This window comes from Poecilia mexicana, unplaced genomic scaffold (genome assembly GCF_051168715.1).
Source record: "Poecilia mexicana isolate PSO_F unplaced genomic scaffold, ASM5116871v1 scaffold_1, whole genome shotgun sequence".
Lineage (NCBI taxonomy): Eukaryota > Metazoa > Chordata > Actinopteri > Cyprinodontiformes > Poeciliidae > Poecilia > Poecilia mexicana.
In genome coordinates this window covers 596,951-616,685 of record NW_028263370.1, presented here as the reverse complement: position 1 = coordinate 616,685, position 19,735 = coordinate 596,951, and positions in this window count along the sequence as shown.

Here is a 19,735-nt window from a genome sequence, read left to right as displayed (position 1 = left end):
TTTACAAGTAATGTTGGTCAAAAAATTCAATGAATCAGAACACCTGATTTCAAATGATTAAAGTGGGCAGTATTATGTGTTTTCCAGGCACATAGAGACATTTTATAGAATAATTAAGTAACTGTTAACTTCAGTTATAAAAATCAGACATTTAATACACATATCACTTACTTACATTTGATTTTGTTAAAAATAAATTAGTGATATGATTTTTATTATATGGGACCACTTTCTTCATAAACTCATAGAATAACTACTCTTTCAGAAAAAGATAAAATTATTGCCAGTATGGAGTTTAACTTAATATCCAACATGAACAGTGAATGTGATCATACAACAAGCAGAAGAGGAATCCGCCCAAGAAGCCTAAGAGAAACTTGTGTTTATGTCTTATGAATCCATGTCAGACAAACTTACTTGAAACAAGGAGCTCTGTGTGAGCTTGAGTCTCTCCTGCTGGGCTGCGAGCGAAGCACTGGAATATTCCTCCGTCTCCTGGCTGTACCTTGCGCACCGTCAGCCCAGCGGCCGAGCTGACCTTGTAGCGAGCATTGGCCAGTTTGGAAAGAGGCACTGTGTCCTTATACCACTCGATCCTTGGCTGCGGCACGCCTACATACGAACAGATATATTAAAACCAATCTCAGCAACAGCAAAACAACTCATAAGAAATTCTTTTGGTTTCACTAATATGACGCCAGCTGACCTCACTGCTGAGGTAACTGCTCCCACTCCCACTAAAGCAGCCATGCTCTTTCCTTCCACCATCTTTCCCCTCTCTTATCCAATCCGCCTCTATAAATATGCATGTGAGCATAATGAGTGTTAATAATATATTGATCGGGGGATGTGGGTGGTGAAGCAGAGGTGGCTGAATTGGCCTGAAAACATTCTGAATAAAAGATGAGGATAAGTGCACAATATCTACAGTCTCAGAACCCACCCGTCTGACCGACATGCCAGATATGGCGAGCAGTGAGCTCATGCAATTACTCTGCCTGCACCTTCACACCTGTGTATGTGCTTGTATGCGTGTGTGTGTGTGTGTGTGTGTGTGTGTGTGTAATACCTTGTGGGGACGATTTTCCTGACATATACTACGTTGTGGGGACCAATCGCTCCTTGTGGGGACCGGAGCCTGGTCCCCACGAGGGGAGACCCTGTTTTTGGGTCAGGGGTCAGATTTAGGGCTAAGGTATGAATTGAGTTTTGGTTAGGGTTAGGGTTAGGTATGTGATGGATGGGGTTAGGAAAGGGGTAAAGGTAAGGTTTAGGCTGTAGAAATGAATGGAAGTCAATGGAAAGTCCCCACAAAGATAGCAACACAAACGTGTGTGTGTGTGTGTGTGTGTGTGTGTGTGTCTTAGAGGGTGAGAGAGATGGACTTCAGACTTCCTCAATCTGTTGTTGTCGAGCTTTCCTAGATACGCGTGAAATATTTCTCTCCCCCTCCTTGTCTGGCTTGCTCTGTCACTCTGTCTTTTCTCCTTGGTTCGTTCCTGCTCCTAGCCTCCATCTTTCTCTCCGTATCCCCAGGCCTCTGCTATTTAATTACACTGCCACTGTATCAGATTACTGAAGAGGAACATGAACTCACTCAGTGTGTGAAAGAGAGGGAGTGAAGAGTGAATGAGAGAGGGAGCATGTTGCAGTTTTGAGAACCACGTCCAGCAGTGTAAGTGTTTTCATGTAATCCATTTAAAGATAAGAGACATGAACAAGTGCAATTTTCAAAGCCTGGATTTAGCCAAACTACATGCTTATGCTGCTACAAGCTCAGTTGCACTCTCCATGCAATCTTCAAGGTAAAATATTGTGCTACAAATTAAACAATGGTCAACACAGATAGATGATGGACAGAGTAACCTTACAGAACATGAAATGTGTCCAAAATAGAGGATGCAATGTCTGCCACATTGATGTTTCATTAGATCCATGAGCCATTTAGTAGCAAACCTAAACAAACTGAAGGCTTTAGAACAAAAAAATATGAAACACCTTCCATCAACAGCTTTCCAGTTTAGTCACCTTTAGAGAAAAAACACGATAGTTAGCTGAATAATTAATGTTGATTTTGAATCCATATGCTCTGATGGCAGATAACATAGTTTATTGTGGCCTGCAGAGTTGAAACACTAGACATGTAAAACAAAACCAAAGTTGTTGATGGAAGAATTTTTATTTATTTATTTATTTTATTATTATTTCTGCTCAAATACACCTAAATGGAAAAGCATTCAAATCTACAGCTATTTATTTACCCTAATACCAGGTAAACAAGTTAGCAATAGCCTAGCACTCCAGGAAAGCGTTCCTCATGGAAACAAGACATTTTAAGATAACTAATGTTAAATTATTCAGATGGATATTAGATATAAAAAGTCTTGATTGGAACATCACCTAATAGAACGTAGTTCATCTGAAGTATTTTATATTCTCACACACAAACACACAGAGCACAAACAGTGTACCTGAAGCCTTGCAGGGGATTTCTATATTTCTGTCGATTTCGGCAAAGATTTTCCTTTTGGGTTGAACAGTCAGTGAAGGTGGCTCTGGAGAGAGGAACAAAGTAAGACTTTATGCAAGCATCTTTTTTCTAACTAACTTGAACTAAATTCATGTAAAGAAATTCTTTCTATCAGAATAAAACCTTTTCCTCTCTTGGCATTAGGTAACCTATGTGATGCTGAAAAGAAGGATTTTTATTTCTATATATTTCTTCAATTGACTTCCAAGCAGTAACAGAAAAACACGTTGTAGTTCTCCCTGGGGAAACAATCCCCTTTTAAACTGCTCTATTCTGCTGCCAATAATAATGGCTCCTTACAAACATCTCCACTAGAGCTGTTCTAAATGCTGACACAAGCTATGGGATCTATGGAAACAGAGTAGCACTCGGAAGAGATGCTGCTCACTTGAAAAAAGACTAAATGATAAGCCAAAATACAAATGTGACTTTCTTTTTACTGTAAATGTATGTACTTAGCAAGTAAACACCTTTTTTTTTTTTTTTTTTTTTTTACAAAAACTTTATTACATGTTCTATATTTGCACACACTTTAACACAGGAGACCAGCAATGGGTATCTACTGTTGTTGCAGCCAGTAGGGTACACAACAGGAAGATGGAAAGTCATACATATTCCTATTAGTGGATTGGGGCAAGAAAGAGAATAAAATTGAATAATGAATATCTTTGAGGCGGAGACACATACACTATTCTGTTTGGGAATCTTTTTTATTGCACCAAGGTCTGCTAGCTTGTCCCAGAAAAAAGGAAGATCTGTACCAATGTATTCATCAGTCTCTAGTCCTCTGATACAAATGAATCCATGCAGACTTTTTTGCTGTCAGGCAGGCCTTAAAAGAGCTGCTGGCCTAATGAAGGTAGATAATGTGGAGAGAGTGATTGCACTGGGAACGCAGAAAGATAGAGCCAAGAAGAGGGTCCAAAAATTGGTTCTACACAGTAAGGGAAGGGCTGACGGGGAGGCACACAGAAAGAGAATCAATATTCAGGCAGGTCTTTTCTGACTCAGTATTCTGGAGGCGTGAGGAGTTCGTGCTCTCTGCTTAGGTGCTCCTTTGCTCCAACAATCGCACAAGATCAAAAAGACACTCAAACCAGGGGAGAAAAGTTTCGCCTCATCAATCACACACTCCTTACTTTCTCACTTGTTGTGTGTTCCTGCACACACATTGAGCACAGCAGTGGATTTCCATGAGGGCACTCTTATTTGGGCATTTTCCATGTTCTCCTATTAATTGCTGACTCCAGGGAGCAAAACTAATTTAGCAGCTGAGTGAAAGAGGCATATGTTTTCTTTTTCACTTTTTTGGTGGCCCTTTGGTGAATGCATGAGGGACATATAGACATGTGTCAGTGTAAGAATGCTAAAGTATTCATACTCCTTATATTTTATCACATTGCAACCACAAACTTTGTTAAATATCAATGGGATATTATATGATAGATCAACACAATGTAGAGCGTAATTGGGAAGTGAAAGGATACATTTGAAAAATGTTTCTTAAAAATATTTTTCAAAGGAAAATTTGAGCTGTTTTGGTGTTCAGGACCACTTATTCAGTACTTAGACTTTCTCATCGTCATTCCATAAAGTCTAGCTTCATGAAGTCCACAGCATTCGGTTATGGTGTCGACCCACCTGAGCTAAGGATATGCAGCTCCTCCAAAGTTACCATGGGCTTATTGGCTGTTTCCTATATTAACACTCTTCTTGGCCAGCAGAATCTATAGCAGTGGGGAGGAAGGTGTCCTGCTATCCTGCTGCTAAGGGATTATGCTGCAAGAGGACTAACTGACCACTTTTCCTTAATATCTTTCTCTGCCCTCTTTCACTTCTACTCTCCAATTTGCATTATTTGGTGCTGTTTCAAATGTTAACTTAATGTTTTCTATCAGTGTTTTTGTTCTCCATAGAAGATGAAGCTGATCTGTGTAAGGATTGGTGAAGATGGAGACAAGGGAGAGCCAAAATGCAAACAGCAATGTGACATCATGAAGATTTATTTAACTTAAAGACTTGACTTGACATGAGTGATCACCAAACTGCAGGTACAAGACGCACAATAATCCCGCACCAGACAAAGGCATGACTAGGACTTAAATACTACATGAGACAGGAGAGGGGAATAACCGATCAAGCAACACAGGAGAAAAACATAAGCTAACTAAGAGGGAGAAGATTGAGTTGGAGAAGTAAACTGATAAATGCAAAAAAGAAATACAAACTGACACCTGAAGGATAACAGAACCTGCTCACAAATGAAAAGAAGATCAAAACATGAATACTAGAACCTAACAGGACAGAAGCATAGGGATCATTATAATCATGTTAGAACAGAAGACTAGGATAACTAAGAGACGAGGCCAGGCATGAGAACTAGGTGAGACTAACTGAAACAAAAACTCAAATTTAAATAAAACCTAAATAGAAATAAACCTAAAGAATAAAACATGACACCAGGACAACCATGAATCCAAACTCACAGATGAATAAGCAAAGACTATGAATAACAAACTCATGGAACCCAAAACCCCACGACAACACCAAACACTCAGACATCATGACAGTCTGGGGTTCTGTGTAGCTGAAGGATGGCATTGTTTGAGATAATGCTGCCAACAATTATTTGTTCTCCCTCTCCTGCTATTAATTTTTTCTTTATCTTTTTTTCTTGTCTGGTTGCGGCTGATAGCCGCTTGTACTGGTCAAGTTCAGGTTGTGCTAAAAATTTATTCCTGTTGAATGTGAGTTTTTCCTCTCCACTGTCGCTTTGTAGAAAAAAAATCAAGTTGTAAAAAAAAAAAATCTGAACAGTCTGTGTTAAAAGGATGACCAGTTTGTATCTGACATAACTTCCATTTTATGATGATAGATGGAGAAGTGATCATTGGATGGTCAAAGTCTGCTATGTTATTTTATCACCTGAGCCTGATTTAAACTTGTTCACTGTCTGCTGTGTTCCTTGATGCTGTTTGTTCTCTCTAGCATCCAAAGTCTTCACAGAACATCTGCATTTATATTGACATTAAGTAACAGAAATGTGGACTAGGGGATTTCTGAAAGCAATGGGTTTTATTTAAGGGTATTGGAGTAATGAGGAAATGAATGCCTTTCTTTGCTGCACTTTTGTGAAAATGCAAATTTTTCTTTCTGCTTCACATTTATGCTCTAAATTAAAATCAAGTTTGAGGTTGTAGCATGATAAAACAGCAAAGTTCATGAGGGGGTTTGGTGACTATGGCAGCAGTTTGGGTCCACAGCAAATGTTTTACTGGTGGATGGAGACAAATGGATTGAACAATCCTGCAGCTGACAGGCCATAGCTTTAGCCCTCAGTTACACTTTGAAGTGAAGAAGAAATAAACAGACTAAAACAGAGCCCTGAGCTAGAAGTGTACAGACAAAACATGATGAAGGCTTCCAGGCCCAAAATGGTGTTAGGCATCGGGCTAACACCATTAGTAAATGTGTTTACACAGTCACACTTTTCTGAGTAAGTCTTAGTCAGATATGCTATTCTTTTCACTTTACAGTTAGACTTAAATAAGGTTTCAGATGTGAACTCTCACCAGATAACAAGTGGCAAAGTTTCAAACATCTAAGTCAGTATGATGGGTGTTTTTCTTACCCATTACAGTCAGGTATCCCCTTGCCTCCACGGGTTTGATAGTGCTGTTGCTAACCAACACTTCACAAACATACAACCCTGCATCAGAAGAGGTGGCAGCAGGAACAATAAGCCGACGCCCACTGGCCAGCCAATGTCCACCACGTTTCCATAACACCGCAAGGCCATCAACCGGTCTGGCAAGAGAAAAGCAGTACAGAATAAAAAAAGAGAGAAACAAGAATCAAGAGAATTGGGAGAAAAAAAGAAATGGGTTGACTGAAAGCAATTACGACATATTAAATCCATCAGTTTATTTGTCAATGAGGCAGAAAATGAATGATGACAGTCTTTATATCAGAGCCGTCAGCTCTGCTCAGCATGAAGGAACATTCATCAGTTTTTTTAAAATGTTCAGAAAGGAAATGGCTTTTCATGGAAAATGGAATTTTGTGGATAAACAACATCAAAATACCATTCTTTAACATGTTTGTTTTTGTGTAAGACAGCAATAATGCATCACAGTATCTGCTCATAAAAATATTTTTTAAAATCTGTTTTCAGCTGCTGAGACTTAATCCTTTATGTTTTCTAGGAACTAATCATTTGTAAACTTTCTTAAGGTTTACAGATGACTTAATGCATGTGGAGATGATCAGTAGCTGGCCTAAAAGTACATTTTGTTGAAGACAGTTGGTTGGTCAATAATCAGGATGTGTTTACAAACAGACATACACAAAAATGATTTCATTTAATTGAATGAAATTATGCAAGTGAAAGCTGCAAAAATATATTAAAGCATTTAAAGATTATTAAAACTGTGTTTAAATAAAATGTAATGTTATTACAACAATATTTAATTATGAGAGGTTTGCAAAACTAAAGCTATGACACAAAAACAATCACAGAAAATAGCTTTAATTACCTTATAAATACTAAATTGCTTTAATATTTGTAAACTGATTTATTCAAATTTAAATATATGCTTGATTTTTGTTGAAAGAGCATGCTATAAGATTCTGCTTATCATTATTCTTTCAGATGTACAAATCTGGTCTGAAGTTTCCATACACATCATCTGCATGAATGTAATTAGGTTTAGGCTTTCAAGAGTGCATCTGAAGTGGTATTTGAAATTATTTTGTAACAGTTAGGCTAAAGCAACTTCTGTAATTCCTACATCAAAATGATAAATAAAGAGTCAGTTATATACATACATTACTATTAATAATTAGATACTCAGAGCTGCACAGTGCCATGGTTGTCTATCTTGTAACTTGGAGTTCTTCTGTGTTGGTTAATATAAATGCTATAAGCTAGAATCACTTACAAAGAATTGCATACAACCTTTGGAAATCTGAAAACTTATGAATGTCCAAGTAGTAGTAGACAGGTTTTCAAGTGAGTGGTACAAAACGTTGTAATTTCTGCCCTTCGTAAAGAAGGGAAAAAATCTCGACTTTGAACGTTGATTATTTTGACCTCCATAATGAAAATGGAGCATTGCTTGACACATTATGAAAGTGAAACAGGATTCATCAGATGCCAGCAAACTCATGGTAGTGTAAGACGAATACTACAGGCTAAAAAGCAATGAGTTAGTCAGCTTGGAATTAAACTGGGAGACAATTCTGTGTTCCAACAAGACAGTTATCCCAAAAATGCATCCAACCTATACAAAGGTTCATGCTCACCCTTATAAAAGAACAAATTTCCCTCGTTTTGTAGAGCTGACCACATGTCTATAATTACTGCTGCACAATGGTTAAAAATGCTCAGCTAGATATGAATATGGGAAATCACATTTTGAGTGAAGTACAGTGAAGATTATCCTCTACTTGTTTTCCACCAGGCTTCTAATAATTTCAGCCTTCAAGCAGGCTGCAGTGGTGCATTTACAGCACCCAGTAATTATTGACTGTGGAAAGCAGATGATTATAGACTTTGGCAAAGCGCTTGATTTCAATGATCGTTCTCTCAGTTTGGCCAAACTTTTTCAAGTTTCTCTCTCTTCCGTGGTATAAAAGAATAAAACTTATAAAAGTGTCAATATCAGCTAAGCTTTTCATTGAATGCTGTTTTTGACAGCAGAAGCAGTTAAAAGTAGAGTGAAAAGTACCTTTTCTCTCTGGGAAAAGAACAGGAAAATGTGAGCTGAGCTAGTTTGCATGCAGATGAGGAGCACAGAAGACTAAATTATCGTGCGTTGAATTAAAAATGTATGATCTGACTATACTGTTGTTTGTGTGTTTGACACGGCGTCTGGTGCTTTTAACTGCAGGTAAATTCCTCCACTCTAAAATGTTTGATAATTGATAACAATCAATTATCAAACATTTTAGATGGAATAACAATTCCATAGCTTAAAAGCTGTCAAGTTGCTGGTCAAGTGCAAATGATAAACTAATGGAAAGTTTTGCTGAACAACAATAACAAAAAAAAATTCAATAAAGCTTGTTCAGCACAACTAGCCCCTACATGATTTCTACATTATCACTTTATATATATATATATATATATATATATATATATATATATATATATATATATATATATATATATATATATATATATATATATGTGCACGGCACAGAAGGGCATCGGCATAAATAGTAGAGGAGCCAAACACCAACTCCTTGTAGACCACACAGTCGCCCGAGACTGCAAAACCCGACACACCAACCTGTGCACCGCTTGGATTGATTACAAGAAAGCCTATGACTCAATGCCACACACCTGGATCATTGAATGCTTAGAGATGTACAACATCAATAGGACTCTAAGAGCCTTCATTGCAAACTCGATGGGGCTGTGGAAAACCACCCTTGAAGCCAACTGCAAACCGCTTGCACAAGTGTCCATCAAATGTGGCATATACCAAGGAGATGCTCTGTCCCCACTGCTGTTCTGCATAGGCCTGAACCCCCTCAGCCAAATCATCAACAAGACTGGCTACGGATACCGACTTAAGAATGGGGCCACAATCAGTCACCTCCTCTACATGGATGACATCAAGCTGTACGCCAAGAGCGAGCGAGACATCGACTCACTGATCCACACCACCAGGATCTACAGCACTGACATTGGGATGTCATTCGGACTAGAGAAGTGTGGCCGGATGGTTACAAAGAGAGGGAAGGTCGTCCGCACAGAAGGAGTCTCACTCCCAGAGGGAACGATAGCAGACATAGAGCACAGCTACAAGTACCTGGGAATACCACAAGCAAATGGCAACCTCGATGAGGTCACAAGGAAAGGAGCCACAGCCAAATACCTCCAACGAATAAGGCAAGTCCTGAGAAGCCAGCTCAATGGCAAGAACAAGATCCGTGCAATAAACAGCTATGCCTTACCAGTAATCAGATACCCTGCCGGAATAATTAGCTGGCCAATGGAAGAGATGAAGGCCACGGATGTTAAGACTCGGAAGCTACTAACCATGCATGGAGGGTTCCACCCCAAATCCAGCACCCTGAGACTGTACACGAGCCGTAAGGAAGGAGGCAGAGGACTAGTGAGTGTGAGAGCCACTGTCCAGGATGAAACATCTAAGATCCATAAATACATCAAGGACAAAGCCTCAACGGACGATGTGCTCAGCGAATGTCTCAGGCAATGGGGAACAGAGGACGAGGTGCTGGAGGAACCATCATGGGAAGACAAGCCCCTACATGGGATGTACCACCGACAAATAACTGAAGTGGCTGATATCAGGAAATCCTACCAATGGCTGGAGAAAGCTGGACTCAAGGACAGCACAGAGGCCCTCATCCTGGCCGCCCAGGAACAGGCACTAAACACCAGAGCAATAGAGGCTCAGATCTACCACACCAGACAAGACCCAAGGTGTAGGTTGTGCAAGGAGGCCTCTGAGACAGTCCAGCACATAACAGCAGGGTGCAAGATGCTGGCAGGGAAAGCGTACATGGAACGACATAACCAAGTGGCGGGCATAGTGTACAGGAACATCTGTGCAGAATATGGACTGGAAGCCCCGAGGTCAAAGTGGGGAACACCCCCAAAGGTGGTGGAGAATGACCAAGCTAAGATCCTGTGGGACTTCCAGATCCAGACAGACAAGATGGTAATGTCGAACCAACCGGACATTGTGGTGGTGGATAAAGAACAGAGGAAAGCCGTTGTGGTGGATGTAGCAATACCAAGTGACCACAACATCAGGAAAAAGGAGCATGAGAAACTGGAGAAATACCAGGGCCTCAGAGAGGAACTGGAGAAGGCCTGGAAGGTGAAGACCACAGTGGTGCCTGTGGTCATCGGGGCCCTCGGGGCAGTCACCCCCAAACTGGAGCAGTGGCTCAAACAGATCCCAGGAACAACATCAGACATCTCAGTCCAGAAATGTGCAGTTCTAGGCACAGCCAAGATACTGCGCAGAACCCTCAAGCTCCCAGGCCTCTGGTAGAGGACCCGAGCTCAGAGGATGAAAGAGACCACCCACGGAGGGTGAGAGGGGAATTTTTTATATATATATATATATATATATATATATATATATATATATATATATATATATATATATATATATATATAAAAAGCTGCCAAGGATTTTATTTTATTTTTTTTTTTTGCAGTTTTGTGATGTAAATCATTTCAACAATCAATAATGTATAATATGTACCTCATAAAAAATGTATTATGCATATATGTCCAAAGAAAAATGACTGGATAGTTAACATCTGTATGTAACACCTGTTACATCCTGAACAGAATAGTGATTCTATTCATAATCTATATAGTCAGAATTTCCAGCAGCAGCCAAGGTGTTGAGGGGATTTGCTTTGATAGCGTTAGGATTGGGTCTCTGCTTTGTGCTGAGATTCCTCCAGAGGAGCTGGAATGAGAGGGAGGGAAGAAGGAAGTAAAGAAGGACGTAAGGAAGGAAGGAAGGTTACTTGTTTTAGGTCAGTTAGAGTTAGCATAACCATTTATTAAGTGGCATAATACTGAGGAATATCATTGATTTACTTTTTATTATTTTCTATTATTTGCCTCTGATTCAGAAGTACACTACAGTCACTAAATATCCACTGCTTACTCTTTTATATATATATATATAAAGTTTTTTAAAATACAGCATACATAAATCATACACAAGAGTATGAAGCATATATATAGTTAAAAAGTATTGTATAAGAAAGATATACTCTTACCAATACGACAATGAAAATAAAAGGTAACACTTTATTTGAAGGGGGGTGAATAAGACTGACATGACACTTTCATAAACATGACATAACACCTGTCATGAACATGAATAAGCCTTCATGAATATTTATGACTGTTGTCATAAAGCGTCATTTGGTAAATTATGACACTTTTAATACAAAGTTGACATTATTCAAAATGTCTTTGTTATGACAACTTGAGATTAACCATGAAATCATTACTGTTTAAACTTTACCTTTAATAACATAAAGTTACCTAATTTTTAAAGTGCAATCAGTAATACTTTTATAACAAATTTATATCAGTAATGATTTCTTGGTTAATGTCAAGATGTCATAACAAAGACATTTTGAATAATGTCAACTTTGTATTAAAAGTGTCATAATTTACCGAATGACACTTTATGACAACAGTCATAAATATTCATGAAGACTTATTCATGTTCATGACAGGTGTTATGTCATGTTTATGACAGTGTCATGTCAGTCTTATTCACCCCCCTTCAAATAAAGTGTTACCAAATAAAAACATACAATAACTAAAAATAAAATAAAATATAAACAAGTCAGGACAATTATCTAAATAACTGGTTACACTGCACCATCCTAAAGTATATCACTTTAGGATGGTGTAAAGGCACGAGTGGCATACTAAGAGGCTGAGCGAGCGTCAGAGTCAGTCTTAGACTGAGAAAGATGGCCCAAAAACAGCTGCCAGATACTACAGAACTTATTAGTGGAGCCCACAACATCATACCACAGTTTCTCCAAATGAAGAATCTCAGTAAAATCACATAACCACATTTTAAACTGAGGAACCTTGTCAGTTTTCCACAATCTTAATATTACTTTATTAGCTATTACCATTCCATACACCACAGTCGTTTGCATAGAAATGCAGCAGTTCCTAAGTGAAGGAGAATATCCAAACAATGCAGTCTGGGCATCTGGAAACAACGTGCATTTATACACTTCAGAAAACAAGTTGAAAATGTCACACCAATATTGGAAGAGTTTGGGGCATGACCAGAGCAGATGTGACGTGGAGCCATCAGCGGATTTACATTTATCTCATTTTGAAGATAATGAGGGGAATATTCTGTGCAATTTCATTTTAGAATAGTGGAGTCTATTCTAAAATAGAATTGACTAGTTAGTTCAGTTAACCTTGAAATGAATTAAGTGGTGCCTTACATTGATAGAACATGACCGAATCCTCCCACTGCTTACTGTTTAAACATTCTGATAAAGCCCAGACAACAATGTCATAGCTTTTTGAGCTTCTGATAGGCCAATTCACAACCTATTAACAATCACAAGATTAGGAAAGTATATCCAAAACAGCTCTGCTCTAAAAGACGCAGAAAAATATGACTCATAAATTCAGCTTATAAATGTGTAGATGGAAAATAAATATTTGACACAGATCAGTTGGAGTTTATAGAGTGATGTCAGATTGGACTTCTCTGAGCTAACATGGATACAGGTATGGACCTGATTCCTTTTCTGGAGACAAAAAAGCAATTTTACAGAGTGAAAGTCTTTACATTTAGATTTAGAATTAGAGCTTGAAGAAACATGCATTTTAGTCTTTGTGATGTCCTCTGAAAAGAGGACATCACCTGTATAGATACAGGTAGAGTACCTGTATTTATACAGTGAGTCTACCTGTATAGACTCACTGAGCTTCAAGATTATATAGAGACCTCTAATTTTAATGGAGGGAAACATAATTCCCTGACTTATTCACACTTGTGAGCACAGGTATGAATGAACACAAAAGAAATTTACCTGGCATTGACAATGCACTCCAGCGTAGCCTCCTTCCCCAAAACAACTGTTGTGTTTTTAGGTCCAATCACAATATCTGGAGGTACAAGCTCTGACCCAGAATCTGCAACAGGACCACAAAAAAAAAAAAAACAAATGTGAATGTCGAGCCCATAAATCATGCTGGAACCCCTAGCAGCACAATCTCAACATACATTCAAGCTACATTGTTTAACTTGCACAACTGTAGGGTGTGTACAGCATTGTACTTTTATTACTTAGTACAAGCTTAAATATATAAAATCGTACATTCAGGATTCACATTTTACCTAAATTATCTTTAATTAAATTATTCTAATCATCAGCTGTTAGGTTGCTAATAGTAACGGTGGAAAGCATGACTGATTTGCAACCAAACATTTCCATTTCCTTAACACAGGGGTGTCCAAAGTCGGTCCTCGAGGGCCAGCATCCTGCATGTTTTAGTTCTCTTCCTGGTGGTAGTAACAATATTTTCAGCATGTCAATGTTCTCCTTAGGCCTTCTAATGAGCCATCATTTGATCCAGATGCGTTAAACCAGGGAGAGACCTAAAACATGCAGGATGCCGGCCCTCGAGGACCGACTTTGGACACCCCTGCCTTAACAAAATGAATGAGATTTTATGATTTCTGGTGCTGAGGTCAGTTTCTTCTGAACCAGAATAACTTAAAAAGTCCAAAAAGGATGAATGTTGCCATTAAATGGCCTAAAAGATAATGTGTAATTGCTTTGATGGATGGTAACACTAATATGCTACTCAGAGCAGGCTTCTAACCATCTCTTACTGCAACAAGATCATTTTTAAGAAGGTCAAAACTGTTGATACATTTTGTCTAGATGCCATATTGGATGAATTCAGTGCATGCCTATAGACCTACAAGGTTTTAAGAATTAAACACTTTATGAGAATCCGTTAATGCATTACTAATAATAGGCATCAATTATCATTCAATATATCATATTTTCTAAGTACCAAAACTGTTGGGAACTTCACTGTTCAAATGTAGAAAACGAGCTGTTTTCATTTTGGATGAAATGGCTCTCTGTACAGAGTGGTGTGATGTTGATCAGCTTATGCAAACACATCAAAATGAGCAAAGCTGTGTGTGTTGTGTGCTGAAAAGTTTTCTATTGCTAAAGCACATGTCCTGGTATCAGTCTGTGAAGTTAAGATCATTATATGAATCAAGACTGATATGATTCACATTAGCAAGTTTACCTTGAATGATCATGTGATCCAGTCAAAGTCCAGACTTAAATTCAATTGATATTCTGCAGCATGATTTTAAACAGGTCTTTCACTGAAAGCCCTCTTAGGCAGTTGAATGAAAACCATTCTACAAAGAAGAGTGGCTCAAAGCTGCTCTACAGTGACATACAAAAGTGATTACAAGTTATTACCACCAGTTGAAAGCTGTTATGAGGTTTTTGAAGGCCTCATAACATGGCCCTTTGTAAATCAATTTTTATAAAGGGCCAAGTTGGTTTGGATAATATTTCCCTGTAGTAAGATTTATTGTAATTTAAAAACTTTTTCTTTGTTTATTCAGGCCATCTATGATTTTGATGAATATTTGTTTGATGATCAGAAACACTTAAGCATCAGACAAAAGAGTAATAGTAAAGAAATCAGTAAGGGGCAAATACTTTTCTAATGTGTCATTCAGCAGTTTGTGGCTAAACATAAATTTCCCTATGGGGCCTTGCATCCCATAGGGAGCTCCTAAAAATACATCTATGGAAGTGCCTTTGGACCAGTATTTGCTCTTCATGCCTTTTACATTAGATTGACATCTGCAGAAATAATTATTCTAGGAGTGGAAGTACAAATTAAATCCACACTATGACGTCAAAGTGGTCAGTGTGCATTCAAATTTCCACATGTTCTAATTAGGACATTAAGTCATGGGTCCCTGCAATATACAACTTGATAGAAATGAGAGTCTTTGTGACTGGAAAGCACAAGGCAACATTTACTTGTGCTTTCAAACTGTACTCTCAAAAATGACTCCTCCTTTGTGTGTACAGTCTAATTCTCTGCAACCTGCTATCTGACTTCCATGGCAGTGTGTGTGTGTGTGCGTGTACGTGTGTGTGTGTGTGTGTGTGTGTGCGTGCGTGCGTGCGTGTGAGAGAGAGAGTTACCATGATAGTGTTAACAAAAACAAATACAGTGCTTTATGTGGAGAAAGATTTATGGTTTGAAGGATGTGTGAAGGTGAACCGTGTGTGTGATTTATGGCTGAAATGGCCTATTAGGAAAAAAAAGTTCTCCAGAAATATTTAGCTTAAAATGTTCAACATTTTCCCAGTAAACTTTCTAAAGCCATTGAAAAAGATAATTAAATAAACCCAAACATTGCCATTCGGTTTAGGGATAGCTTCCTGATGAATATGTAGATTTCCAAAGGAGAGGGTAGTAACTGCAAATTACCAGACTAGCTATGATGAAGACAGAGGGATGGGGTTGAGTAGAAGGAAAGATGAGGGTGGGTGTTAGAAGGTAGGGGATCAGCTTTGATATTTCTTTGAAGGGAATGAGAAAGAGGTGGTAATTGACTTTGCTCTTTATTCCTCTTTCACATTTTCTCTCTCTTTCTCCTTTTCTTAATCAGAGATAAAGCAGAGAGAAGTTGTGTCTCTGTTCAGTAATAAGACAAGCTGGTAAAAGAAGACAGGCAGCCAGTAGCACACGCCGTGACATGCAACCATTTGCTGACTACTGTCTTGACACCTACATTCAGTGATGCTGCGACTTCCAGAAATTGAATCATTAACAAGAAATTTAAGAAAAATTACACAAAAATAGATTATATGGGTGATAGGTCCTCATCACTTGTAATCTCTCTAATATATAACACTGCATGCATGTGCATGAACATATAAGTATTTATAAGATATATCAACATTTTAAAAATATCATTTGTCCATTCATTTATTCATTTGTCCATCAGCAGTATCAAGGCATATCAAGGTTTTTCATGGGTTCAACCTCACAAAGATTTTCCATAATGATGCTCTGACAAATAAAAGCACAAGTCTCAAATCCCAGACCTTAAAGGCAGGCCAGTGTGCAAAATAAACTTTTTTGAACTTAACATGTTATGTCATTCTCTCAAACACATACACAGTGTATTGCTTTGAGTCACTCATGAATTGAAGAATCCTTGAAAAGCCTTACAACCTGCTCTACAGGATGTCACCTATTCACCCAAAGATATAATGCGGGAGCTTGGCTGCAGGCCTCAGCCAAGCTCCTACCCCACATAGCACCCCTCCCCCACTCAGCTCCACCAGACTAATGGCAGCAGCTGTTAGCAAACATCTGGAGGCAGGGGTGCCAATTTATGTTTCTGCTGGTGGTGGGTGCCCACCAGCAGAAACATTACTGGGTTGGACATTATTTGACTATGGTGTTTCATGTATGCAGCATTGCTTTGTATTTAATATTGGGGACTAGGAAAATAACACAATCATCCAAAGAATCTGAAAAAGATAGATAATAAGACAGAAAATAAAGTTAAATTTGGTAAAAATAATAAGACAAGTGGCAGAAAATACCAAAAACTAATGATATAAATAAAATCTTGCCTTCAAGGCCACTGGTTTATCACACCACTACTACATTCATTGATGCAAGGCAGAATTGATTCATGTTTTCATGTTGTCTGAACCAAATTCCTCCCTCTGAATATTGCAGTTGAAATTGAGTTAGGCTTTGTAGCCAGGTAACATAGATCTTGTTAACCATTGGTGAGCCTAGTTTACTTGTAGCACAAGTTGAAACAATGTTTTTTAAGCTACTGTCATCTGTAATAAGTCTGGCAATTCTTCTCTGACATCATCAGGGTATTTTTAGTCCATGCAACTGTCACTCATTGGATATTTTTTTCTTTTTCAGGCCTAGCTCTATGAAACCACAGGATGGTGAAAGCTTTAAAATCCTAGTACATCAGAGGTTTCTGAGATTTACAGACAAGTTGGACTGTTACCAACAACAATGTCGTTCAGTTTCTTTCTCATCCTAATGCTTGGCTTAACCTTCTGCAAGTCGTCTTTTACACATCTAGATGGATTGAGTTGCTGCCATGAAATTTGTTTGTGTTAACAAGCAACTGAACAGATGCAAGTTTCTTTTGTCATTTTATGTTTATGCTGTTGAATGTTTTCCCCAAAGATCATACCCGCAAGATGGGTGCTTCTTTTTCTTTATTAGAATGAAATAAAAGTTTACTAAAACAATTGTCTAAAGGTACATTATGTATTTTTTTAATTGGATGAAGAAAATTAGATTAAAATTTGTTTTACTGAGTTTTGAGTGAAGATTATAAAATACAATAAAATGCAGGTTTTAAACTTTTGCTATCTGTTTTTCCCTTTTCCAGTTTAAAAACAAACTCGGGCTTCCTATTAAGTAAAAAAAAAAAAACATTAGACGACTAGTCCTAAAGCTGGTAACATCTAAAAATGGCAACATGTTGCTAAAACATATTTTCATTAGACCCACTTTTCTGCATTAAGAATATTTTTTGTTGGTCTGATATATTCTAATCTTAAATATCATATTTTCATCATAATTACAATAAATAAGAGCTGGTAAAACATCATTGTGGGGCATTAATAGGTTGCGAGTTTCGAGTCCTCCACTTTGTTGAAAAGGGGTGTGGGTTGGAGTCCCCCCCATTGTTGAAAAGGGGTGCAGATTGGAGTCCCCCCCATTGTTTGAAAAGGGGTGCGGGTTGGAGTCCCCCCCCCGTTGTTTGAAAAGTGGTGCGGGTTGGAGTCCCCCCCAGGTGTTGAAAAGGGGTGCGGGTTGGAGTCCCCCCATTTTTTGAAAAGGGGTGCAGGTTGGAGTCCCCCCGCCCTTTGTTTGAAAATGGGTGCAGGTTGGGGTCCCCTCCACCCCCCCGTTATTGAAAAGGGGTGCGGGTTGGGGTCCTCCCCGTTGTTTGAAAAGGGGTGCGGGTTGGAGTCCCCCCCATTGTTTTAAAAGGGGTGTGGGTTGGATTTGATTAACCTATATAATGTATTTAACTTATGAACTGAATTACTGAACTACATAAACTTTTCAGTAATATTCTAATCTATTGAATATGACTAGTTGAGGACTAGTGCCAGAGTGATGATGGCTCAGATGGAAGCTCTCTTTTAGTTTTAGGTACCACTGCCATCAATACAGATAGGAGTACATTTACACAGTTCACAATGAATAACATCTGAGAGGGTGTTCTCCACAACTAGACATACCTTAAGTCCTGAAATATCCTTCCTGAAAAGGCAACCATGCAAAATTGTCTGCACAAAAATGTATTATTTTTTTAAATCGGCTTTAATTTTGTTTGAATCAAATATAACATGGTGCATGGACAGTGATTTAATAAGAGAATAAATAAGGAATTGAATCAATACGTGAGATCAATGGGTTCACTGACTGGTCTTCAACCCCACAAACAGATGAGACAAGACTTCGACTAGATAAAAAAAAAAATAAAATGCTCCAGATGAACCAGTTAAGAGTAATAAGTGTAATTTCAAAGGCAATTTTGGATGACAGCAATATATGTGAGAGCTGTAAAGCAAAGCAGAATGGGTATTTGATGTGCTAATGCAATAAACAATGCTAACTGCAATTTCACACTTTGAAGTTTACCAACTTTTTGAAAAGACTATTATCCATCCATCCATTTTCTATACACTCTTGTCCCTAGTGGAGTCAGGAGAGGTGCTAGTGCCTATCTCCAGCGAACGTTTTGGGCGAAAGGCGGGGTCACCCTGGACAGGTCGCCAGTCTGCCGCAGGGCAACACAGAGACAGACAGTACAAACAACCATGCACACACACACACACACACACACACACACACACACACACACACACACACACACACACACACACACACCCACCCCTAGGGAGAATTTAAAGAGACCAATTAACCTGACAGTCATGTTTTTGGACTTTGGGAGGAAGTTGGAGTACCCAGAGAGAACCCACACCTGCACAGGGAGAACATGCAAACTCCATGCAGAAAGACCCTGGGCCAGGAATCAATCCCAAGACATTCTTGCTGCAAGGCAACAGTGTTATCAACTGTGCCACTGTGCAGCCTGAAAAGACTACTATTAATATAAAAAATATATATATAAATATCATATGTTTATTTTTAGGAATTTAGTTCTAAAAATAATTTGGCCATTTTAAATGGCCAAATATTTTTACAAATATCTGGGTAAATCCACAGCACTGATTTCCATTGTAAAAAGGTTTGAACAATCGTTTTCATGAGACAAGCCTCCTGAGTGACCAGTTTGGTTGCACATGTGAATAAAAATCAATTGTTTCAGTGCTGTTCTTAACATTTCACACATGTTGATGGAGAATTTATGTACAATGTAATGCACTGATAGGCTGATATCGATTTTAAAAGTTTGTTTTTGAAGTAGAAGAGACAAACAACGAGAGTGGGTGGAAGACCTGGAGAGGCACGATGATGGACAGACAGAGTTAGAAGTATGAAGAAAAAGCACAGCGTGTCCATTAGCTGTCCAGTGTGGGAAGCAGAGGTCAGACAGCAACTACTAACGATCAGTGCAGTCCTAA